The sequence below is a fragment of the Heterodontus francisci genome, chromosome 33 (genome assembly GCF_036365525.1).
Source record: "Heterodontus francisci isolate sHetFra1 chromosome 33, sHetFra1.hap1, whole genome shotgun sequence".
Lineage (NCBI taxonomy): Eukaryota > Metazoa > Chordata > Chondrichthyes > Heterodontiformes > Heterodontidae > Heterodontus > Heterodontus francisci.
This window is the reverse complement of record NC_090403.1, coordinates 47,540,414-47,567,233: the sequence shown is the minus strand read 5'-3', so window position 1 is coordinate 47,567,233 and position 26,820 is coordinate 47,540,414. Positions and strand designations below refer to the sequence as shown.

The window sequence follows — 26,820 nt, the reverse complement described above, 5'->3', positions numbered from 1 at the left end:
CGCGGCAGGCCTGGAAGATTGAAGGCAAGTTCATTTAAATGTATGCATATCATTATATGATAGGTCCGCCACAGAGCCTCGTTGCTGCCGGGAGGATAGGGCCAGGCCCTCTCAACATCAGTCTCCGTGGCGGACCGCCGCCAGCTCCATCTTTTGGCCCTCCCCACCACAGAGCCCGACAGCAAGAGCTTGTTAAAATACAGCCCTCTCCGTGGGGAAGAGTCACCCTGCTGTGATTTTCCCCTAAATGAGCCAATTAAGGACAGCAGATGGGCTCTTGAAGCTGGAGGGCAATAGCAGGCCAAACCCATCTCTGTGCTCACCCTCACTGGGGCCTAGAAATTCAGTGCATGTACTCTACCCAATGTATTTAACTTCCTGAAGAAACACTTGTACAAATTTTTTCCGTTATCTCTCTCGTTCCCCACACCCCAAAAGATTAATCCAGCAAAAAACTTGAAAATATGACTGACTTTATCCCCTGCATCATTACATTCTGAGTGAGTCATCTTCGTTGGCTGTTCCTTTGGTCCCAAGAACCATCGTTCTTGAGCACAGATCCTCTGACAATGATAATGGGCAAAGGAAAGACTTCAGCAGTGTTTTCTGGCTTACACTACTAAAACACATCAGTCAAGAGATCTTCCTGCTGTGAATAGCGTCCTTGAGGTAGCAGTCGAATGTGTACTTTTTATAAATTGATCCATTACTGAATTGGCACAAGCCCCAGCAAACATACAGAGGATGGCTGCATTACGGTCAAACCATTTGCTCACAGAGCTGCCCTCTCCATTAACCAGTAGCTGGAAAGACTAATCATTCCACACAAGCAGCCTGTTTGTCAATCTGTCACAAGCAAAACACTCAGCCAATTGCTACAAAAAAATAAGCTAGCCATGGTCACAACAGACAGTAGTAACTTCCTCCACTGCTCTTCTAATGTCCTATTGATCATGCCTGGTTCCTTTACTGACAGATGTTGAAGTTTGTCACGGCTGATTGCCTCCTTTAGACAGTCCTTGAATGCTTTACCCTACTCACAAGTAATTGGTGCTGACATTTGAAACAAATATCCACAAAATAATGAATTTATATAATAGGTTTTCACACTTCAATCCACTACGCTTTGCTTGAATTATTTTTTTGTCCATAATCTTGTCCAGTCCATTACATAAGAAACCACTCCTACCATCACAGTCAGCTTTATATACTTAACACTGCTGAAAAACTAAGTGAAACCAGTAACTGGACAAGAACTCTTGACCCGAAAGAAATGGCCTTGCAACATTAGAGTAATTAAAATCTGCATGCACACACGAAAACTGTCAATGCAAGAAGCTTGTATCTCAGTTTAAGATCAATTCACTTAGGATAGATCCAAAATCAGTTGGAAAAGGACAGTCACACTTCCCCCAACGCTGGCCCTTCACAACTTTTTTGGCCTCTATCCAGTTGATAGGACTTTTCACAAAATTGAAACTACCAGACACATTTCAGTTCACATACTGCATACTTGCAATATATTTTTCTGCTGTTGGCTCAATTCTTTTGCCAGTGTTCTGCTAGTGTCTTGGCAAATTGAATAACTAAGGTGGTAAATGGGGCTTTGAACTAATGAAGGGGGTTGGGAGGATTCAGGAAAGGGTGGATACAAAAGCAGTAACAGAAATGCCAAGGCTGTGGAGCAAAGTAGCAATTTGGGTAAGAAATAAGCAGAGTGGGTCAGGAACAGACAGAGAGCTTAACAAAGGTAGTAATGCATTGGAGCCCAAGATGGCATTAGGAAAAACAGACTAAAGTTAAAGGCATTATAGTTGAATGCCCGAAGCATTCACAGCACAAGAGATGATTTAACAGCACAGATAGAAATTAATGGGTTTGATCTCATAGCCACTACAGAGACATGGTTGTAGAGTAACCAAGGTTGGGATTTAAATATTCCAGTGTACTTGAGTTTTAGAAGAGAGGCAAAATAGGTAGTCCTGATAATAAGGAATGGGATAAAGACAGTAGAAAGAAAGAAACTTCCCTCAGAAAATCAAGATGTAGAATCATTTTGGATGGAGCTAAGAGGCAACAAAGGGGCAGAAAGACCCCTAACAGTAATTGTCATGTCAGGCAGAGTATAAATCAGGAAATTAGAGATGCATGTAACAAGGGTAATACAGTAATCATAGGGGAATTTAATCTTCAGATATACTGGGCAAACCAAATTTACAGTAATAGTGCAGAGGACAAGTTCATGGAATGTACACAAGTTAGTTTTCTAGATCAGTATGTCGAGAAACCAACTAGGAAACAGCCTGTTTTAGATCTAGTATTGTGCAATGAGGAAGGGTTAATTAATAACTTTGTAGTAAAGAAGCCTCTCGGGAAAAGTGATCATAATGATAGCATGTTATATTGAGTTTGAGAGCGATTTAGTTAAGTGCAAAGCTAGGGTCTTAAATCTGAACAAAGCAAATTACATTGGTATGATGAGCAAGTTGGCTAAGGTAGATTGGGAAACTAGATTAAAAGATATGATGGTAGATAAGCAATAGCAAACATTTAAATAATTGATTCATAATTTGCAACAAATGTACATTCCATTTATGAATAAAAACCTATGGGAAAAGTGGTCCAACCATGGCTAATAAGAGAAGTTAGAGAGTATTAGATTAAATGGAGAGGCTTATAATGTTACCAAAAAAACAGTAAGCCTGAGGATTGGGAAGGTTTTAGAATTCAGCAAAGGATGACCAAGAAACTGATGATGAAATAGAAAAGAGAATATGAGAGTAAACTAGCAAGAGACATAAAAGCATATTTTAAAAGCTCCTATAGATATGTAAAAAGGAGACTAGTGAAAGTAAATATGGTCCTTTAGAGGCAGAGACAGGGGGAATTATAATGGGGATTAAGGAAATGGCAGAGACATTAAACAAATACTTTGTATCTGTCTTCATGGTAGAAGACACAAACAAATTCTGGTAAAGTGGGGAATCAAAGGTCTAGTGAAAATGAAAAACTTAAAGAAATTAGTAGTAATAAATAAATACTACTGGAGAAATTAATGCAATGAAAAATCAACAAATCTCCTGACCTGATGGCTTACATCCAAGGACTTTAAAAGAGGTAGCTACAGAGATTGTGGATGCATTGGTTTTTATCTTCCAGAATTCCCTAGATTCTAGAATGGGCCCCATGAATTGGGAGGTAGCAAATATAACCCCACTATTCAAGTAACTAGGGAGAGAGAAAACAGGGAATTAATAGGCCAGGTGGTATGACATCAGTAGTAGGGAAATGGTTGAATCTATTATTAGGGATGTGGTAACAGGGCACTTAGAAAGTCATAATATGATAATGCAGAGCCATTACTTATGAAAGGGAAATGGTGTTTGACAATTATGTTAGAATTTTTTGAGGCTGTAACTAGCAGGGTAGATAAGGGGCAACCAGTGGATGGAATGCGTTTGTATTTTCAAAAAGCATTCAATAAGGTGCCACACAAGAGACTATTGCACAAAATTAGGGCTCATGGGATTTGTGGTAATATTAGCATGGATTGAGGATTGGTTAATTGACAGAAAACAGAGAGTAAGAATAAATGGATAACTTTCAAATTGGCAGACATATGGGGTACCACAAGGTTATATTTGCCTTAGAAGGAGTGCAACGAAAATTCACTAGACTGATTCATGGGATGAAGGGATTGTCCTAGGAGGAGACAGTGAGTAGACTAGGCCTACATTCCCTAAAATATAGAGGAATGAGAGGTGATCTCACTGAAGCATATAACATTTTTAATGGGTTTGACAGGGTAGATGCTAGGAGGATGCTCCCCTGGCTGCGGAGTTGAGAACTAGCGGTCATAGTCTTAGAACAAGGGGTCGGCCATTCAGGACTCAGAAAAAAAGAAATTTCTTCACTCAAAGGGTAGTGAATCTTTGGAATTCTCTACCCCAGGGAGCAGGGGGTGTTCAGTCATTGAGTATATTCAAGACAGAGATTAATAGATTTTTGGATACTAAGGGAATCAAGGGATATGAGAATAGTGCAGAAAGCTGGAATTGAGGTAATAGATCAGCCATTATATTGTTGAATGGTGGAGCAGGCTTGAAGGGCAAAATGATCTATTTCTATTTCCTATTTCTTCTGTTCCTATAATGAAGATGCTACTAACTCAAGAGCTGACTATAGTAAGTAGAAAGACCACACCTCTACCCTAGTTATAATAAGGGAAAGGGCTGTACATTCACATCAACTTTAGACTAATGGAGCATTTTTGCTGTGGGCATACAGGGTACCTCCAAAAACTAATACTCATTGAGAGATACAGCACTGAAACAGGCCCTTCGGCCCACTGAGTGTGTGCCAACCATCTAGACTAATCCTACCTCATATTCCCTACCACATCCCCACAATTCTTCTACCACCTACCTACACTAGGGGCAATTTACAATGGCCAATTTACTTATCAACCTGCAAGCTTTTGGTTGTGGGAGGAAACTGGAGCACCCGGCAGAAACCCACACAGTTATACGGAAAACCTGCAAACTCCGCACAAGCAGTACCCAGAGCTGAACCTGGGTCGCTGGAGTTGTGAGGCTGTGGTGCTAACTACTGCACCACTGTATTCTCAGAATACAGATAATGAGGATAGCCAGCATGGATATAGCACAGACAGAGCAGCACCTCTCAGTTTTTAATTTTTTTCAAGTTTCATTTGGTTCTAGGTTCCAGTTAGTTTATTTGGAAGCAATTTTACAAAGCTTTTTGGCATTATTTGGCAGCAAAATTATCTGAACAGCTCACGTCAAAGACCTAAGGTTGCCAAATCTGCCTGGACATATTCCTAGAGGTGCCATCACATGACCTTCTGCCTCTAACTGCCACTCCACACTCCCACCATTGTTCACCCAACATGTCCATACATGTGACATGATAGCCGTTTCACATCAATTGGAAAGCAGACAGAATCTTTGTTATCCGATTGGATGTCTTGACTATAAGACAAACGGACTTTTGCCCATCCCTGATATTTTTGTAATGAATAAACTAAAGTGTTCAAAGAAAATTTTTAAAAACACAATTTTTTTATTGCCCCGCGATTTTATTCTCCTGGGTTGCTGGCAGCTGTGTCTGGGAAATTAATTTTTAATTCCTCCCAACTCCAGGGTAATCCTGGTTTACTGGTAACCCTACAAAGACCAAAAGAATGTCCATTTTGCTGGACACCATGATACACTAGGTTGAGTCTAGGAAAGAATCAAATTATACAAAATGATAAGGGGCATAGATAGGAAGAAACTTGTTCCCTTAGCAGAAGTGTCAATAACCAGGGGACACAGATTTAAGGTAAGGGGCAGGAGGTTTAGAGGGGATTTGAGGAACAAAAATTTCTCTCAGAGGGTGGTTGGAATCTGGAATGCACTGCCTGAAGGGGTGGTAGAGGCAGGAACCCTCACAACATTTAAGAAATATTTAGATGAGCACTTGAAATGCCATAGCATACAAGGTTGTGGGCCAAGTGCTGGAAAATGGGATTAGAATAGATAGGTGCTTGAAGGCCAGCACGGACACGATGGGCCGAAGAGCCTGTTTCTGTGCTGTATGACTCTATGCACTGGAAAGTCAAATTTATAATAAATCTGCAGCAAGTGAATGTAGACAGAACAGAGTGACAGGCAAATGGAACTTAGCTTTGAAATGATGATACTGAAGGAAGAGCAGCTGTTCCAATCTGATATTATTATCACATTGACTCTCCATGGGAGAACCATTAATATTGTGAACACTAGCTTTGCCTTTCTCAGTGTTGACAGTAATCACCTGTACAAATTTCAATTACAACTTCAGTTGGAATCTGTAGGTTTTTAAACTTGCATCCTGTAACAGAAGCCTGCAAGACAAACAGTAACAAGACAAAACTGTAGCAATTTCTGATGCTGCTCGAGAACAGTTGGTATGGGACTGGATTGCAGAGACATGGAGATGAGGGTGGCTTGGGGGAATTAAGGGAATACAACACTATTGTCCCACCTTTGATGCCAGCTGTGGCTCAGTTGGTAACACTCTCGCCTCTGAGGCAGAAGGTTCAAGTCCCACTGCAGAGATGTGAGCAGAAGTCTAGGTTGAGGGGGGAGTTTTATGCTCTCCCCCGCAGAGGGTTTGCAGGCGGGAAGAGCATATAATCAGTGTGGGATAGTGGTGGGGTGGGGGGGGGGGGGGGGGGGCGGAGGAGGACCCAGCCACCTTCCCACTGCCCCGGCCAAAATTAAGTCCGGGGCAGGAATGCCTGTGAATGGCCTTCCCACCTCACCGCCAATTGAGGCCAAATAAGGGCTTCAGCCCGCTGCTGCAATTGGTCAAGTTTTGGGGGGTGCCTGTCGTCCCATGGGAAGCATGGCAAGAAAAATCGTGCAGGTTGCTTGCGGCTCTGGTGTGTGTGTGTGGGGGGGGGCCTCATTGAAAGGCATTTGCTGCCTGAACAGGAGACCTGGCATCGGGAAGGGGGGGAAGGGCACCGCTGAGAGCCACCCCACTGCCCTTTCAGCCGAACCCCCCTACACCCCACAACCCCCACCCCATGAGACTTGTACCCCCCCCCCCCCCAACCTACCTGTGGCCTGGGTCTCAGGTGGGTGCTCATCAGGTGTGCAGCTCTCAGAGGGCGGGATTTCCATCATTGGGGCCCTTGATCCTGTGGAAGGCCTGCTGCTGTCCAGTTAAGAACCTAACTGGCACTTGATTCAGTGGGCCTCCCACAGAAGGGGTGACGTGGGGTTCTCAGCGGCGTTTTTGCCGGGGGTTGAGATCCCCATCGCCCGGATAAAATCCCAGCCTGACACTCCCAGCACAGTACTGGGGCTGTGCTGCAATGTTGGAGGTGCCATCTTTCAAATGAGATATTAAACCAAGGCCCCATCTGCCCTCTCAGGTGGATGCAAAAGATCCCACAACAAAATTCAAAGAAGAACAGGAGAGTACTCCTCAGTGCCTTGGTCAATATTTATGCTCAAATTAGCTGCCATATTTCCTTCTTACAACAGTGACTCCACCTCAAAAGTAATTAATTGTCTGTAAAGTGCTTTGGGACATCCTGAGGTCATGAAAGGTGTTTAAGAAATGGAAGGCCTTTTACTCAGCCTGCACCAATGAAATGAAAGTCCACCCCTGCTATCTCACAGTTTTAAAGTTCCAAAGTGAGCTTGTCTATTCTCAATAATGTTTTCAGCAGGCAATAGTCAACAATATATAAGTGTTCATAATTTGAGCATGACTAGTCATTGAGAGATACAGCACTGAAACAGGCCCTTCAGCCCACCGAGTCTGTGCCGACCAACAACCACCCATTTATACTAATCCTACATTAATCCCATACCACATCCCCACCTTACCTCAATTCTCCTACCACCTACCTACACTAGGGGCAATTTACCATGGCCAATTTACCTATCAATCTGCCAGTCTTTGGCTGTGGGAGGAAACCAGAGCACCCGGAGAAAACCCACGCAGTCACAGGGAGGACTTGCCAGAATTGAACCCGGGTCGCTAGAGCTGGGAGGCTGCGGTGCTAACCACTGCGCCACTGTAACATTAGCCTAGATCTCTGGATTACTAGTCCAGTGACATTACCACATAGAGTTGGTAGCACTCTTGCCTCTGAGCTAGTGTGGGAAATGGGAATGCTAATACAGTATCCACTTCTGAGGTTAGGGTTAAGGCACATATATGTAAACATAGTGAGTTCTAATAGTCTCCACCACATGTTAAATCGTGCAATGTAATTATGTTAGTAGTGGTGCAATATAGTACTGACTGACTGCTGATTTATGGCTGTACCAGTGCTATTATCGCCAGCAGGCGTGGGACCATTCCCCTTATTTTCTAAATCTCTGCATCTCCCATGCTCATCTTCTCAGAATTATTTCTCACCATCCTGCTTTCATTCCCGCACCAAGCCGCTTGCTTTCCAGCTTCTCACAATGAAGCTCTGGAAATAGCCATAAGGCAGTGGGGTAAAGCTGCCTGGAGAAACTCACCCGCTGAGCTTTTCCCTTGTTCTTCTCTGGGTAGGGAAGTAGTTTGCCTCCATACTTTGTACTTTTGGCAGGAGGCATGACCAAAACAAGTAAATGGCCAAAGCGACCAGTTCGTGGGACACTTTTTTGGAGACGTGACCATGAAGACATAGTTGTGAGATTGTACATCTGAACGGAGATAAGAATGTATTTCCAAGCCATACTTTTTTCCCAGTTGAGCTTGTTGCTTCATGTCATGACTGCGCGACTCAGAACATTGCCCTAACGCATCCACTGGGAATTACAATTGTAACATTTCTGGAAATAGGAATAAAGGACAATGGATTCTTCCAGCCATCAATGTCAAAGCTCTATATTGAGCAGTAGAGAATGGCTCTCACCAATATTGTTCCTTCCAGGAATCAAAGGGTAGTTTTTAACTTGCCAGCTGGGTGTAAAGCTGGTGTTGTGGATTGGTCAGCTTGTAGAGAAACCGCCCTTTTGATTTTCAAAGATAGTTGTTGTCTATTCTTTTTAATAAATAATGAGAACTTTGGAAAAAGATTCATCCATAGCCTTACATTACGACCAAACCTTGCACCCCACACCCCAAACTATCTCTTAGCATCATCCTAAACCTTAAACAAGCCATCACAAATGCCTTCTGATTCACATCTGTCCTTGATAAATCACAACTACCTGAATAATGGTCAACAAATTTTTGTAGAAATGCGTTAGACACTCATGTGCTAAAAGCTTTGTTTCAAAGCATGATAATGCTGATAGCAGTTCTATGTTGGACTGCAGTCTCAATTGTTGTTTCTTTATTCCTTGGCCCCCTTCCCTCACATAATTCTGCACAAGCTTGTTTGTTATTTGCTTTCAGAGTGTCAGTCACAGCTCAGTTTTTTTTCAATTAATTTTTTTGTGGGATGTGGGCGTTGCTGGCTAGGCAAGCATTTATTGCCCATCCCTAATTGCCCTTGAACTGAGTGCCTTGCTAGGTCATTAAGAGTCATCCACATTGCTGTGGGTCTGGACTCACATGTAGGCCAGACCAGGTAAGGACGGCAGATTTCCTTCCCTAACGGACATTAGCGAACCAGATAGGTTTTTACAACAATCGACAATGATTTCATGGTCACCACTAGACGAGCTATTCCAGGTTTATTAATTGAACTCAAATTTCATGATCTGCCGTGGTGGATTCGAACCCATGCCCCTGTAGCATTAGCCTAGGTCTCTGGATTACTAGTCCAGTGACATTACCACACAGAGCTGGTAGCACTCTTGCCTCTGAGCTAGAAGGTCAAGAGCAAAAACATCTAGGTTGACACTCCAGTGCAGTACTGGGGAAGTACTGCACTCTCAGAGGTGCCATCTTTCGCATCAGGCAATAAACTGATGGACATAAATGATCCCACAGCACTATTTCAAAGAAGAGCAGGGGAGTTAATCCTGGTGTCCTAGCCAATATTTATACCTCAATCAATAACACAAAAACAGATTATCTGGTCGTGATCACATCGCTGTTTGTGGGAGCTTGCTGCGTACAAATTCACTACGTGTTTTCTACATTACAATAGTAACCACACTACAAAAGTACTTCATTGGCTTTAAAACACTTTGGGACATCCGAAGGTCATGAAAGGTGCTATGTCAATGCAAATTTGTCTTTCTTTCTTTCTCTCCCTTTCTTTCTTTCTCCAACAAAATTCCACTTATTTCCTTTGTACGTTTTACAACAAGAGTAAAAGTAGTCGTATAAGGGAAAAAAGTGTCTGTTCCAGCTTTCCATCCATCTTCTGCCTGTCAGCTTCTTGTGTCAAAATTAATATACTGAGGAATATAAGGGTCTAAACTGCAAAAAGAAGATAGATTATTAATAAGTCTGCGATCAGGTTTCAAAATAAGGTCACAGCACAAATAATCTTTGTTAATGACAGGAATCACAAATTACTCAAACAATGTTAGATATGATTTGGAATCTCCATTAAATGCTGTGATTAATCCTAGTGTCCTCCAGTTGTTTGTTGAATATAACTGGATTTATCAGCATTGTCTTGCTTTCCCACAGGCTGGCAGATTCATTTGCTGTTATCAAACCGACTTGGCTTGTGACCTCCTTCTTGAAAGCGCAACTAAAACCTTCACTGCTCCTCTTTTCACATCCACATAGAGGCCAACTGGCATTTTGTGTTCTAAAGGAAAAATCTGTTTTAAACATCCCTAACAATGAGGATGGCTAAACCATATTAGCTGCAAGCTGAAAAACAGGAATATAATGGAACATCGACAGACATCATCTGTCAGACAAAGGCAGCTTTTAACCAAGGATAAAATCTTGGGTTGCTATGGCATCAGAATACTGACTGGTACCGTCTTGAGATAAGATGCCACTAGGCAGCAACAATTGACATGCACCATGAAGTACCCCACTGAACGTTGAACTTTGAACAATAGGGGATAAAGGCATACCTGAAGGGACCAATCAATCATTGAGACGTGCATGTAAGAATCACACAGAAAATATGGACGCAAAAGCCGTGAAATCGGGCTCCATGGTGCCAGCGCTACGTAAGCCCCAAACAGTGGCCACTGCTGGGACTGAAACCCAGCTCGAGGATGAAGATGACAGAGAGCAGCGGAAAAGTGGTACGTTTTTGGGGCCTCCCTCGGGACAATCGGTCAGGCCCTGACGAGGCAAGGGGGGGGGGGGTGGTCATTAGGGGGACGGGGCGTGTTGGGCATTGGGCGCCATTGGGGCTTTGGTGGCAGCCCTCCGTGGGGCCACAGGGTTCCCAATCAGGAGGGACTCCCACCTCCAGGCCGCCAGAAGGCCGCCTAGTTTTATCAGGCAGCTTTTCTGAGGCCTCCGCCACCCGCTGGCCAACCGTAAAATCCTCATGGTGGCGGGCGGAGGCCCTTAAGTGGCTATTAATTGGCCACTGAAGGGTCTTGATTGGCCTAGGGTGGGCAGGTTGTTTCTCGCTGCTGCCGCTGCCCTGCGTAAATTGGCAGCGGAGGCAGGAGCGGGTCGGGAAGAGCCCCCCCCCCCAGCAGCCTCCCACTCCATTTTACGCACCCCCCTCCTCCACCCCAGTGGGTGGGTAAAATTCTGGCCTGAGCCATTGTCGTTTGGCCAACCGGGCAGTTGAACGCTCTAGGATAGGTCTAGTTGTGTTGCTTATTTAATCTGTGTATTAGTGGTTCATTAAAGATCATTTCTGTGAAAGATGGTATATCCTGTGTTTCTGTTAAGGCGGAACCCACTCACACAAACACTCGATGTGGGAGGTGTGAAAGTCATCAAAAAATTCCTACAGTTCTTCGTCTGTCACCTGTTTTTGAAATGATTCTCCCAGTTCCTAAAAGAGGGGTTTCCTTACACTAATCCTTTTAAATGCACAATGTTTAACAAGAATCAGGTTTGATTTTAGTATTCTTTTTGCTGTTGATACTTTTCATATCAGAGACAATTGATTTAGGTGGATGGACTTCCAGAGTGAGGAAGCTAAATTAACACACAGCATATCAGTGCTACTTACAATACAGTTTACATTGAATGTCCAGCACAGAAACAGACCATTCAGTCTAACTGGTCCATGCCAGTGGTAATGCTCCACATGAACCTCCTCCCACCGCTCTTCATCTATTAGTATAAGCTTCCCTTCATTTCACACTTATGTGTTTATCTAGCTTCCCCTTAAATGCATCAATGCCAATTGTTTCAACTATTCCCTGCGGTAGTGAGTTCCACACACTAACCACTCTCTGGGTAAAGAAGTTTCTCCTGAATTCCCCCATTTGATTTATTAGTGACTGTCTTATATTTATGGCCCTTAGCTTTGGTCTCTCCCCACATCTTCTCTAGGTCTGCCCTTTTAAACCATTTCATAATTGTAAATCAAGTCACTCCTCAGCCTTCTCTTTTCTACAGAAAAGAGCCCCAGCCTTTTCAATCTTTCCTGATAGGTATATTTGTTTGGACTTGTGAGCCTTCACCTGTGGCCCTTGTTCTGGCCAGATAGCCAGACGGGGACTGGAGCCTCACATATAAACACTTTATAAGCTTTTATTTACAGAGATACACATTACAAACATGTACCTCCAAATCCAAAACTACAGTTTCCGTCTGCTCCTATTTATAGGAGCACAAGTGAATCTCCAGTTAATGTTCACCACCTGAATACAATTAACTATACAATTACTATACAATTAACAGCCCTTGGAAAATTTACTGTCCCATGTAATAGAGAATAGAAAGTGCTGGAAATACTCAGCAGGTCTGGCAACATCTGTGGAGATAGGAACAGAGTTAACCTTTCAGGTCGTGACCTTTCATCAGAATCAGAATCAGGACTTTTTGGTTTTATTTAAGATTTCCAACATCCGCAGTATTTTGCTGTCCCATGTGACCATGATCCTCCATCATAGCTTATTTAGCTGCATGATATTGATTGAGCTAAATTTATTAATTTTTTATTTATTTAGAGATACAGCACTGAAACAGGCCCTTTGGCCCACCGAGTCTGTGCCGACCATCAACCACCCATTTATACTAATCCTACACTAATCCCATATTCTTACCACATCCCCACCTGTTCCTACATTCCCCTACCTATACTAGGGGCAATTTATAATGGCCAATTTACCTATCAACCTGCAAGTCTTTGGCGGTGGGAGGAAACCGGAGCACCCGGCGAAAACCCACGCGGTCACAGGGAGAACTTGCAAACTCCGCACAAGCAGTACCCAGAATTGAACACGGGTTGCTGGAGCTGTGAGGCTGCGGTGCTAACCACTGCGCCACTGTGCTATTCCCTCTTCGTTTGTTTCTCTCCAGCAAAGGGAATGTAAGGGAATTCTGATAGGATGCTGGATTATCCCAACTCTCATACAGCAACATTAATAACTTGCATTTATATAGCACCTTTAACTTAGTAAGACATCCCTAGAAACTTCACAGCAGCATTACCAAACATAATTTGACACAGAGCTACATAAGGAGATGTAGGGACAGGTAACCAAAAGCTTAGTCAAAGAGGTAAATTGTAAGGAGCATCTTAAAGGAGAAGAGAGCAGCAAAGAGTTATAAGGAAGGAATTCCAGGGCTTAGGATCTAGACAGCTGAAGGCTTGGTGGCCAATAGTGGAGCAATTAAATTCAGGGACGTGCACGAGGCCAGAGATCTCGGAGGGTTGTAGGGCCAGAGGAGGTGACACAGATAGGGAGAGGTAAAGCCATGGAGAGATTTGAAAACCAGGATGAGAATTTTGAATTCAAGGTGTTGGCAGACCGGGAACCAATGTTGGTCAGTGAGCTCAGGGGTAATGGGTGAACAGGACTTGGTGCAGGTTAGGATATGGACTGCAGAGTTTTGGATGAGCTCAAGTTTACAAGGTTTACAAAGGGCCAGGAGAGCATTACAATAGTAGAGTCTAGAGGTAACAAAGGCATGGATATGGATTTCAACAGCAGATTAGTTGAAGCAGGGCAGAGACCAGTGAAGTTATAGAGGTGGAAGTGGGTGGTCTTCATGATGGAGAAGATTTGGGATTGGAATATAGAATATAAATTGTCGTGATATGGTTGGTGTTGACAGTGTCATTCTCTGTTGCTGTGCCACCACCAGCACATTGTTGTTAATAATATCATAAATATTCTCTCTTTAAATTCACAATAGCTGTTAGTCTTATGGACCCACAGCAGAAAAACTCCCCACCAAACTTGCACGAAACCAATAGCTTCATCCAATAATGGCTGATATGGGGAGATTTCTATGACAATTGATGCAGTTGGGGTTTTCTTCAGTAGATTGGAACTGAGTAGATGCAATTTATTATTTTACGTGCATCATAATTCACCTTGAAATGCTCAGCAGGATACCAGATGCAAAAAATAAAAAAATTGTTCCATTCTCCAGCGAAGATATTTCCACAATATTCACAGAATATTAATGCAATTCATTTGCTTGTGTGGTAGTTCCTTTCTGTTTCCCATTCATGAAACTAATCTAGGTTATCTTGCTTTGGAGTCTTCAGATAAACTGGCCACATTTGAAGATGACAGCTTGATAAGTAATTTTTTTTTTAAATGAGCAAGCAGATTTGAATAATTGATTATTTTTAAAAGCTGCCAATCAACCGCAGATTTGAGCAAATGCCACAAGGGCATTTATATTGAATCAAATGGCTTAGCCATTTCCACCGTTCCAACGACAAACCAGCTAAAATCTCTAATACATCTATCAAGTTCAGTTGGAATATTATTTTGTTGAGTGAAGTTGATTTTCACTGTTTGTGCACCAAGACTTATTACATAAGTTCTCCTTTAGAGCAGAGAAGGGGAGATTTGATGGTGTTTTTTATCATGAATGGTTTGATAGAGGAAATAAGACGGGACTGTTTCCAATGGCAGAAGTGTCAGTGACCAGAGGACAGAAATGATGGTGATTGGCAAATGAAACAGAGGTCAGAGAGGAAACATTGGGCTGGATTTTACAGCCCGTTTCCACCGCCACCCCCCCCCCCCCCCCCACCCCACCCCTGACGTCAGGGGACATGGCTGGGGGAGCCGTAAAATGCCTCTGAGAGAGGCCTGGCCCGATATAGCCGGCAGTGACGAGGCCTCGTGGCAGCAGCACCCCCTCAACCACCACCGCTAACCCCGCCCCCCTGCCGCTCGGCAATGGGAGCAAAATCTGCATATCTTTACAAATGCAAAGAAATGAATTAATTACTTACCCCCTCCCGCCAGCCATCCCGCTCCGATATTGGTGCCAGTGGCCGGCACTCCCGCGCCTTCGGATCTCCGTCTGAAGATCCGAGGTGGAACACTGGTGGGGAGTGGGAGCAGGTAAATTTCTCTGTGCCGGTGGAGGGGGGGGAGCCATGTCAGAATAATTTAATTGGTCTGGGGATGATGGGAAGGGGTAAAGTTTAAGGTTTATGAACTTTGAGGGGGGAATATCAGGTACACCAGGGAAGTGTTTTGGGGGGGTGGGGGAAGAGGGCAAATACTTAATTCTATGGTTATTGTGGGGAGTAGGAGAGGGTCAGGATCAAGTTATTTAATTCTATTAAAACAATGTCCCTTTACATTTTAAATTGCAATGTAGGGCTTGAAGCCCTTTAAAAATGACATTGACGCCTGCCAGTGGTACCTGACGCCATTGCCGGGGACGGACCACTCGCCCCTCAACGTCATTGGGGTGGGGCGGGGGGGGGGGGGGGTGGTTGGTGGTCTGCCCCGGCTATTTAAATGAGCTGCCGCGTTTAATAACGTGGCAGCTCCACGAAATACGGCCCGCGCATGTGGGTCACCATAGTTTATGGCCGCCGAAAATCCAGCCCATTATTTTACACAACGAGTTGTTGTGATCTGGAATGCACAGCCTGACAGGCGGGTAATAGCAACATTCAAAAGAGAATTGGATAAATTGTTGAAGAGAAAAATTTTACAAGGCTATGAGGAAAGTGCAGGAGAGTGGGATTATAAGTAAAGCTCGACCAAAGATCCAGCACAGATACAATGGGCCAAACGGCCTACATCTATGCAGCATCATTCTATGATTCTATAAATACCAAAAAAAATCTTAAAGTGAAAATCCTTCGACATCTCTTTGAAAGAATTCAATAGATTTATGAGACATAACCACACTCCCATAGGGCCAAGTTGACTCCCCCTTTATTAGGCCATAGTTCTCTAGGTGCTTCATTATTCCCTCCTTCAGGTTGCCGCTAATGTTTTACTTCTTATAGATGTTGGTTTCCGTACTGCCTGCAATTCCTAAGTTATCCTCATGCCCCTTTTTATAAAATGGCACCCGTTCACCTTTCTCCAATTCTCAGGAATTATCCAAAAAGATTTCAACAAATCCTTTAAAATACCGACCAGATGTGACTTGCCTCTTGCTTAAGTATCCTGCTATGTCAGACATGTTGGCAAGATCCCTTGTCAATTTTCTTTTGGTGCTGTCAACCTGTTCCTTATTTGTAATTTCCAACATTCCTAATCTCTTCCCTCTTCACTGACACATTACTTTGTGTCAGTGTTCATGCAGTAAGCTACTGGCATCAGAAGGCAGCCAGTAGCTTACTGCATGAACACTGACACAAAGTAATTTACAATATCTGTCCATTTCAGTCACTTGATATTTTTCAGCATTCCTAGCGTTTCCTTGATCACCTGTTTGCCAAAAATACATTAATGAAAGGCTTTCAGATCATACTTTACATTCCCCACAATCTTAATCTAATTTTCTAAATATAGTTCTCCTGACTAATTTAACCTCCTTAACCTTCTACTAATCTCTGTCCTTTACCGTGCCTATGAATTTAGACTTCAGCAAATGTTATTTTTCCCCTCTTGCTTCACTTTTTCAGTTTCCTTCTGCCTTCATCATACTTTGCTGGTGGAAAATGGTTGCATTGCATCCTGTAATAAGGGTTCCATTTATCCTGTGTTAACTGTGTATCAATTGTTTCTTTATATGCAGGTAGAGGGTGTTAACTGGGGTCTTATGTGAGCACTTATAAGGAAACTCTTACTGAAAGTGGTGGAGGGTTTTGAGTGAGGAGCTACATGTTTGTAATCCTTTCACTCTGTACAATAAATGTGAAAATGAGTAAAGATAGGCTCCAGCATTATCATTCCACAAAAAGCTTTCTGGAGTATATCACTCGGCACTGTTCCTGACAGTTTGGTCCAATCTGGCTCTCTGGATCTTCCCATGCTGGCAAATGGTGCCACGGATTGACACAAATTGAGCTCAGATCTTGGAAGACTGCAATTTCAGTGCCAACTCCACCCGCAGCCGCACCCTCCACCACCCCCCACCCCACTCCCTACCCCAAGCCAATACTCACACTACTAAAATCCAATTCTCTTATAACAGAATTGTAAACCCATAAAAGTAGCTCTACGGTTCTGCCACTGGAATAAAAGAGCTGGATTTGGAGGGGTAAAAATGAAGAACCTGCATGTGAGCAGACCAGACAAAGCCAAACCAAACAGCTGCCAGTGTGAGAGCTATCTGATGAAGTGACGATCCTTGGTGTATTCCTCCCTTTCCCCATTTAAAACCTAAAACTCAAGGCTGCACTTTGACTGACAATGTATCTCCTCTTTGGAAGAGGGAGGAAGGAAGTTCAGATTCCAAGTGCTTCTCCCAAAGTACTGACTTCTTTAAAAATGCTTTTATCCTCATCCTAGTATAGGTAGGTGGTAGGGGAATTGTGGGGATGTGGTAGGAATATGGGATAAATATAGGGTTAGTATAAATGGGTGGTTGATGGTCGGCACAGACTCGGTGGACTGAAGGGCCTGTTTCAGTGCTGTATCTCTAAAATAAATAAATAAAAATAAAAGAAGACTCCATGATTCTCTTTGTTTCATCTCCGAGCGGTGCAGCCCTAACCTGAATTAAATGTTCAGGCTCCAATATAATTCAATCACTAAACTTTTAAAGCTGTCAGACTCAGTCCAATAGTAGCCAGTGGTCCAAGCTGCAGTCTCTCGCTCACACTCTCACTTTCATACTCAGGCACACACTCAAATACACTCACACACAGACTCAAACACATGACTGCCGCTTCTAATACCACGTTTATATTAGTAGTGTTATTAAACACAGCATTATAATAAAAATACCTAAAGTAGCACAAAAGCCAACTCAGAAGTTAGTTTTGTTCCCTGTCTGCAGAGGGAAAGTGCAGGTGCTGGCCAAGCTAAGATGATCTCTGGGCTTGTTTCTGGGGATGGCATTTTGTTCTGATCACAGAATTTTAACCTTGTATGCAAGTCCCATTGTTGTCACTGGCCTCTGAATCCATTCTGGAGTCGAAACAGAAGTGGTTTGGAATATAAGCAACTGCATCGCATCACTTTGTGACACTGTCTTCACTGCACTGCTTCCACAACACAAACAGGATAGGGAGCAGAACAGGACTATATTTTCAGGTCTGACCTATTTCGGATCTTGGAATTAAGTGCAGGATACTTTTGGACCAGTAAATTCGTTTGGGTCAGCTTTCAGGCGTCAAAGTGGACAACAAAAGAAGCACTCTGTACCAGGGGATCACAAGAAATTGGTCCTCAAGCCTCATCTTAATAATTGCGGCAAACTGCCGGCACCTGTTGCAGCTCGCCTGACCGGAGAAGCAAATTTAGGTCATCCTGCCTCGCAGGCAGTAGCCCTGAGGTCAGATCCCTGGAGAGGTGGGAGGATAGTGGGAGAAGGGATGATCATGACCAACAGGAGTACTGTGGAGCTGAAAGGTGGTCCCTCTGGCCTCCATATCACCATTATTTAAAAAAAAAATCAACTTACATAGGTTAGGCTGCAACAAAGCCTAGAAACCATTAGAGGAGCAGACATCAGGCCTACTCCCTGGGGAGGTCACAAGACAGCCAATTGGCCCCTCACTATCATATACAAGGGTCCTATTTTAGATGGCTATTCCGGATACCTGAAAAATGACCCGACCCAATTTTGCATCAGACAACTATCAGGCATCCTTGGGGTGCAGGATGTTGGTCCCCAATAATGGATCTCGTGCCCATTTATGCCCATCAAATGTGTGAAAGGTATCCCAATTTCTATGTCAATGGTTTCAGGCAACTCCAGATTTTTGAATGAAACACTTCTTTCTTCCTGTTGAAAACATGTTCACGTTTGCAAATTAATTCCACTCTGATTCGGCACATTTCCTCTTTTAAATATACACACCAGCCATCAGAAATGATAATTAATAATTTACATAGCTTTCATTTTTCTAATATAAGCTTAGCTCGGCTTGTGTAACAAGGCCTCGGCTCTCGTTTCACTCAGATGCTAATGTTTCATTCAGAAGCAACACAGAAGCCCTAAGAATTTCTGCCATTAACCCTTAACCATGTGGACTGTCCTTCCTTGGATATTAGATATATAACTATATCAGATACGATTGTCCAATTTTGTTGTGTCCGCGGGATATTTACCTGCAAAAGCCTTTGCACCTAAGCCACAGATGTACATTTTTCAGAAGGAATTACCAGATAGCAAACATTAGCAGGAAGGCTTGTTGACATAATTTTTCCTTTGCTATTCCTCATGGATTCAATGAGCATTTACTCCAATTGAGTTTTGCCAGCTCAACATAGAACAGGGATTGCACCTGTAATTTTCTGACCCATGTAGCTTAACGCCACATCAGGAAGAATTTTTTTATCCACCAGTCCATTGGGTGGAATTCAAAGATGCTTTTAGTAACAAAAACATTTTTTTTTAAATTCAGCTCTTTTTAAACAAGTCATAATTAAGCAAGGTGTCCTTTTTCTTTTCTTTAAAAAGATCACTTGTCATCATCGAGCTGAGTATCTTTAATAAAGATCAGATCTTGCTTGTTTCCAACATCATCTAAGGTCAGGTATGTTGGCAGGAATCACTATGAGCATGTTGCTTAAGGTAGTCTATCGCAAAATGGAAAGGCATAAAGAAAGAGAGAGAGAGACAGAACAAATGCAGAGAAGTGGGTATGGAGTGAGAGAGGAGAATGCAGGCAAAAAGAAAGAGATAAAGAAAGAGTAAAAATGGGAGATGCATGAATTGTGTTAATCTAACTGTTATACCTCATTACACAAACTTTAAATTTAGGTCAACCCATCTTGGAAAGGATTTGCACAGCAATAAGTCTGTACTGACAGGCTAACTGATATACACAGAAATTCAATATCCATTATACTAAGGTTATTCTAGCAGCCCATATAGTCCATTTGTAAAAATAAGCTATACATTATAACCAGGGTCAATGGTTTATGGTTAGTTCATTTGACTTCTTTGGGATTTTTTTATTGCCGTTTTGGGATTTACATTCTGCACTTCAGTCCATTTCTAATTAGGGCCATTGGTTTATGGTGACTGAATAAGGCCGAAATAGCTTATTTTTTACTTTGCAGGATCCTGGGATTTTTTACCAATTTCATGATGCATCCTGCAATTCTGTCCCTTTTTCCATGGAAATCATAAATCAGTGGCTATGATTGGAAGACACCAAAAACAGAAATTATAGTAACTTCTGATATTGAGGGACACACTGGATAATCTGCATCATGTAGAGTGTGGGACAGGACAGATAACCTAGAGAAGGTTTTGAACAAGTACTGTGTTATAGAACACAGTTCTGGTCCTCATTTTATAAAAAGGACATTGAGACAATGGAGAAGATGCAAAAAAGGTTTACTAGAAAAGAGAAAACTGAGGGGTGGCCTGATAGAGGGCATCAGAATTTTGATAGGGTTTGACAGGATAGTCGTAGAGAAGTTGTTTCCACTTGTAGGCAAGACCAGAACGAGGAGCCATAAATATACGATAATCACTAATAAATCCAATAGGGAATTCAGAAGAATTCTCTTTACCCAGAGAGTGGTTAGAATATGGAACTTGCTACTACAGGGAGTAGTTGAGACGAATAGCGTTGAGTTATTTAAGGGAAAGCTAGATAAGCACATATGGGAGAAAGGAATAGAAGGATATGTTGATGGGATGAAATGATGAAGTGTGGAAGGAGGCTTGTGTGGAGCATAAACAACAGCATGGGCCGAAAGGCCTGTTTCTGTGTTGTAAATACTTTGCAATGGGAATGTGGTAAAAGGTGAATTATTGACTTAATTTATCGCCTCCCAAAAAAAAACATTATTACAATGTAATCTTTTTTTCTCATTCGGGCGAGGGGTGGGTGAGTAAAAGGAAACACAACTTTCCGTGCAATGCTCAAGAGACCTTTTAGATTCATTGTGAAAAAAATCATGGGAACTGACTGATCGCTATGGCATAAACTATCTCCCACAGGGACACAAACTCCTTGAGCTGAGTGAAAAGGGCCCACCTCTTTCTGTGTTCAAGTGCTGGAAACAAAGGGCAATGAAATCTTAATGAGTTTGGTTTTGCCCCAACAAACACGTTTTGAATTTATAAATACATAATTCTCAGGTCTTACATGGAAGCTATGGAATGTGTCACAGCCAAAGATGACACGGGATAATTCAAGTGAATTATAGGTTCCCTCGGCAGTCTGGGGATTGACCTTTCAGTAAAGGTTAATGAGCACACTTGAATGATTCTTTTTACAGAAATATTTGCCCTTTACTGTTGAGAAAGTACAAAACGTTTCTCTTGGTGCTTTCAACTAGTGCTATATGTATCACAAATTAAAAATACTTCGCCAAAGTCCAGTCAATACAGTGGAATCTTGATTATTCATGCTCCAATCATGTGAATCATGTGCTTTCATAACCAATTAGCCACAAATGTTTTCGTGAGAGAAAGCCTTGCATGAGCCATCAGACCCACATCTCCTGGAATAGATATTCATCAGACGTGCACCGATAGATACAATTACTTTCCACTTTTGGTAGATAAATGTTGGGAAATGGGCTATAATTAAGACAGCTTGGTACAACTGCCAGTCTAAAGCTCTATCAACCAACCCAATCCTTTCTTGAGCCTTGGTCTTCTCTTCCACCAGTGGTCAGGAACAGGGGAAGAACACATCCCCAGAGGTAAAAATACTCTAACAGCAGGTAAAAGATTTTTTTTTTAATTTATTCATGGGATGTGGGTGTTTCTGGCTAGGGTTGCCCATCCCTAACTGCCCTTGGTTTGATACAACTGAGGGCATTTTTTTTAAAGAGTCAACCACATTGCTGTGGGTCTGGAGTCACATGTAGGCCAGACCAGGTAGGTACAGCAGATTTCCTTCCCTAAAGGGCATTAAGTGAACCAGATGGGTTTTTATAACAATTGACAATGGTTTCATGGTCACCATTAGAATAGCATTTAATTCCAGATTTGATTAATTGAATTCAAATTTCACCAGCTGCTATGGTGGGATTCAAACACATGTCTCCAGAATATTAGCCTAGGTCTCTAGATTACTAGTCCAGTGACATTACCACTACGCCACTGCCACCACCTCCCCCCATATTTCCTATATTAATATTGCTCTAGTTTGATTATCCTTTAGGCTGCTACATAGAAAGACACCTGGTTAACATTTCAAAACAATCCAAGCTTCTCTCCAAAAAGAGATTCTTTCCTCATCTAACCCCATCCTATCCCTTGACTTACATCCACCACTCTTCCCACATTTATTTTTCATATGTATACCAATTTCAGAATAACATGTTTAGCCATGACGTTGCTCCAGAATCTGAAAACAGGCCTGTCACTTTCACTGCTAGGTGATTTAATGACAACTTGACTGAACTGATGTGGTAGCCCATTAAATACATTCTGTTGTCAACATGTTCTCACTGTATTTTTCTCCCACAATAAGGAAGCTTTCTTTTTACACAAAGTCTTTCAACAAGCTACTATGTGGTGGGCATAACAGTATACTTAAGCACTGAATTTTCACTGCCTTTTATATTGACTTACTGAAGGCTGTAATTTTAAACCCAGTATTTGCCCTGTCATTATGTTTTAGAATAGCATTCTTTTTCAACCTCAGCAATATGTTTGCATGGACAAGGCCCAATAAGCATAATTCTCCGACAGTCCTGCTTCTGTGCAACCCATAGGGTGGCAGGTTATTTCTGGCTTCTCAATTCCATTCAGGCATTTGCTGGTATTTGCAGGATATATAGTAAAAATGTAACCCAGTAAAACAGCGTCCAACCAGACTGCCTTTTCACTGCAAGTTTGATCAGGTTTTAGCTTCAGGGATTTTTTGTGGGTGAGGAAGCTGTTGACAAGCCAGTCAAATATCTCAGCCTCTTAGAGATGGTAACACCAACGTTTATACTAATCGTTAAGTTAAGGATTACACTCAACTTAGCTCCTCAATTCTGCCCCAGAAAGACAAATGACCATTTTCTCAAGGTGACCCTGTATTGTGATTCTTGATGCATTATCACATTGCTTTTTTTTTTGTGGGGGTATGGGGGACATTCATAAATCTACTAATAAAAATACTCAACTAACCTTCTGTTCATGGATTTCCCTCAGAAACATTCCATAAAGAAACAACTTTTGTGCTTTTTTGAAATGTGTGTCCATCTGGATCTCCCGAGTCCCTGTTTTGTATGTGCTATCCAGTCTGGCTGTCCTATATCTCTAACTTCTCCCTCTCTCTTTCTCCCTCTCTCTCCCTCATACTCTGATAACAGCAGCATCCCACATCCAGCAGGCTGAATTATGACCAGGAGATACATGAAAAAGCAGGTCCGCTCGGGATCACAGGTGAAGGGCTGCAATGCAGGCTGGCAGTGATTCATGGGCTGTATCATGAGTAACACTTGCATTTCATGTTGAGATAATAAAATGTCAAAATAGTTTTCTTGCTGTGCCACAGTCATTTTAGATTGATCGGAGGGCTACTTTAATTGTAGAGACTGCACCAATGGTTTAGCTACCAATTATTTAATTCAAAAAATTAGAGCATCCTCACTACTTCACTGAAAGTGCCTAAGCTAGAAATTCTGTTGGTTCATTTCTGCTGCTGCTTTTGGTGGAGAAAGTCAGTTTCAAAAACACCGAACGCTATAATTTTTTCCAATCAATAGGGAAAGCACAAGCGAATGATACTAATTGAATAGCTCTTTCAAAGAGCCAACATGGGCACGATGGGTTGACTAGCCTCCTGTGCTGATTCTATATGAGCCAATCTTATTCAGACCTATGCTGGGCAAAGCTTAGTCTCAGCCCTACTTAATCAGACCAATTCTTTCAAGATTTTGTCAGGTTTTTGTCCAGCCTTTTCGGTTTAGTTTACCTTCAGTAAACACTGGGCTTCTGTGCTTAGTCAGGCTGCACTGTCCTGACTGACCACCAAAATTAAACACTCCCTTTTCCCACCTGGGTTTGACTTTATGAGCAATTATTTTAGGACCATCATTATCGAACATGGGTAAAAATTATTCCAGGATATATTTCCAGCTTTCATCAGTTGCTCTAAATAACTCTAGGAGTAGATGTTTGGATAAGAGGAATGAACAGAACAAAATCAATGATAGTCTGTGAATAGGGGTGTTGAATTACATTATGTGGCAAGTAAATTACTCAGAATACAATTCTTGTAAATGTGTGCTTTCCTAATTTCTCCTAACAATGTTCTTTAATATGGCATCACCTGCCACCTCTTTCACAGTTAAAGAGTCTGAAACTGTACATCTACTAGACTTGAACACCATTTTGCATTAATCAGGGTGCTCTCTTTCCATTCTCCCCCACCCCGTCATGTGCTTTGGATGAGGTCCTCTCTGCTTGTTCTGGAGAATAGTAAAGATCCCATTGACACTACCTGAAAAATAGAGAGCTCCTTCATGTCCTACACACCATTCCTCCCTCAATCAACATCATCAAGAAATAACCAGATTAACTGGCCATGCAACTCATTACAAGGTTCATGTATTTGCCTCTGTGTTACGTCTATGCGCGTTACATTTCAATGTATAATATAGGCAAATCTGATTGTGTAGCAGTCATGCAGAGATTTTCCTAATCTCAGCCCAATAGAAAGAAAGGATTATGGTTGTACTGTGGGTCTTTTGCATGTATCTGTTCACATTAAAACATGACATAAATAATTAAAATATTGCAAGACTGCCTGAACAGAACTAAGAATTTATTTACAAGGCTGTTAATGGGTAAACTTGTTTTTTAGTTCTTTCATGGGATGTGGGCATCACTGGCAATGCCAGCGTTTGTTGGCCATCCCTAATTTCCCTTGACAACTGAATGGCTTGCTCGGCCATTTCAGAGGGCAGTTAAGAGGCAACCACATTGCTGTGGGTCTGGAGTCACATGTAGGCCAGACTAGGTAAGGATGGCAAATTTCCTTCCCTAAAGGACATTAGTGAACCAGTTGGGTTTTTACGACAGTCAATGATAGTTCCATGGCACATTATTGAGACTAGCTTTCAATTCCAGATTTTTTTATTAATTAATTTTAAATTTCACCCGTTTCACCAATTTGAACCCAGGGTATTAGCCAGGGTTTTTCAATGACTAATCTAGTGCCATTATCACTACATCACCATCTTTCCTAGTTGGGCTGATTTAGATGTAGCTGCCTTTGATAAAGGGCAAAGCAGACCTTGGGAACTGGATAAATAATTGGAGTAGCAAATATTTGCAGAGCTATGGGGGGGGGGGGGGGGGGAGAGCAGGGGAATGGAACTCATTAGATAGCTCTTCCCAGGATCCACGATGGGCCAAATGGCCTCCTTTTACGCCGTCTCAGGCTATGATTTGTTCATGAGGGAATCTTGCTGGCTCAGATTGCCTGCTCTTTTAGACAACAATTACTCAAATGCCTGAAACCTTTGAGACATGACCACGATATGAGAAAAAGCAATATGAGCGCCAGTGCCATTATTAACATATAATAAACAATCCTAAAAGGAGCTTTTTAAAAACAAAATAAAAAGGTTCCAATTCCCGAGGAGTTGGCATTCTCCTCTAGAGGTCGCGTTTCCCAGTCATTTGTGTTAAGTTTCAGCTCTGGGTCCATGAAATAATTCTCAATGAAGGATGTGGTATGAACTAACAATTGAAATCATTGTAAAATGCTTTACAGTTCTGAGCAAAGCAGTCCAAGATTTCGCAGGGGGGTGAGGAGGGGAATAAAACTGCAAACCTCATTTTACAAAGTGTGCCCCCTTTCCAAGCATGTACCTCTTTCTACTTGATGGGGATCAATGACCCTGCGTTTTAGAAAAGAGCAACACCATCCGCCTGAAAGTACAGCAGCGGAACCAAGGATGGAGAAGCGCTGTATCAGTGAGACCCCTGCTCCCACTCTGTCCACATCACACAACAAGGAGAAGGAAACAAAATCAAATGTTAATCACTTACCTGGGTAATGCACAACTCTCAGCCCTCTTATAAGCAGCACAGCATCATTAGATCTGAAAAGAAAGGCGGTCGAATATCGAAAGCAACAGGCTGTTTGCCCTCTTTTTAATACATATTTATAATCTTGATGCTAATGTGTTTTCCTTTCTCTGAGTCGTTCGATCGACAGACAGGGTCTCCTTCCCCAGATGCGATTGTCGGTGCCTGTGCTTCCAGCCGCCCTCTCCTTTCTCAAGTACCTTCCTTCACTTTTCCCCCCATCCCTCCCTCCCTCACATTCTCTCTCGGTTGCTCCAGAAGAGACTACGCGTTGTTTTCTGCAGATTTGCCAATCCACTGCTTCACTTGGCGTTGTAGAGTTCTTGGTGCAGATTACCTCTGTTCTCTACTGCTTTTCCTCCCCTCTGTCCTTGGCTGCCGAATGTTACTGCTCGTGTGTGTGTGTGTGTTTGTGTTTGAATCCGATCCCAAAAGCTGTTACAAAGGCTATAAGGATTAGGAATCTCCTCCTCCCTCCTGCTCACACCAGACAGCATCAGCAGGGAATCACCCACTTCTGGGACAGTCCAGAAATATACACTTGCAGCCCTCGCCCTCTTAAAAGGGCTCTTTAAACCCACTGGGGTCTGAAATTTATCCTTTGACTGAAACGAGAGCATGTGTGTTCATTCCTCCACTCATCCCTATACTAAACTGCCCAATAATGAAATAGTTTTAAAACATGCACATTTATTAGCAGCTCCATCATTTACAAAGGGAAACCAGGTATTCTCCTATATATAGCTTTTAAAGAAAAGAAATCTTGTGTTTATGACAAGATCTTATGGAGTCTCTTGCAATCATCTTAAAAGTGCTTTGCATCTAATTAACCCCTATTTTTGACGTGCAATGAACCATTGAAGCTACAATACAGAAGGAGTCAATTTATCCATCCCTGTCAATTAAAGAGAAGCTTTTTATGATGTCCCTAAT

The 26,820-nt window shown here is 42.4% G+C and overlaps 1 protein-coding gene across 1 annotated transcript in view; it reads right to left on the bottom strand.

Moving 5' to 3' along the window:
- lrrc3ca (leucine rich repeat containing 3Ca) overlaps positions 1–26,053 on the bottom strand; it is a 44,072-nt gene extending 18,019 nt beyond the window's left edge. Inside the window, exon 1 of the mRNA XM_068013007.1 lies at positions 25,849–26,053. The gene's annotated coding sequence lies outside the window, so the exon portion shown is untranslated. The remainder of the gene's footprint in view (positions 1–25,848) is intronic.
- Between the last annotated feature and the right edge of the window lie 767 nt (positions 26,054–26,820).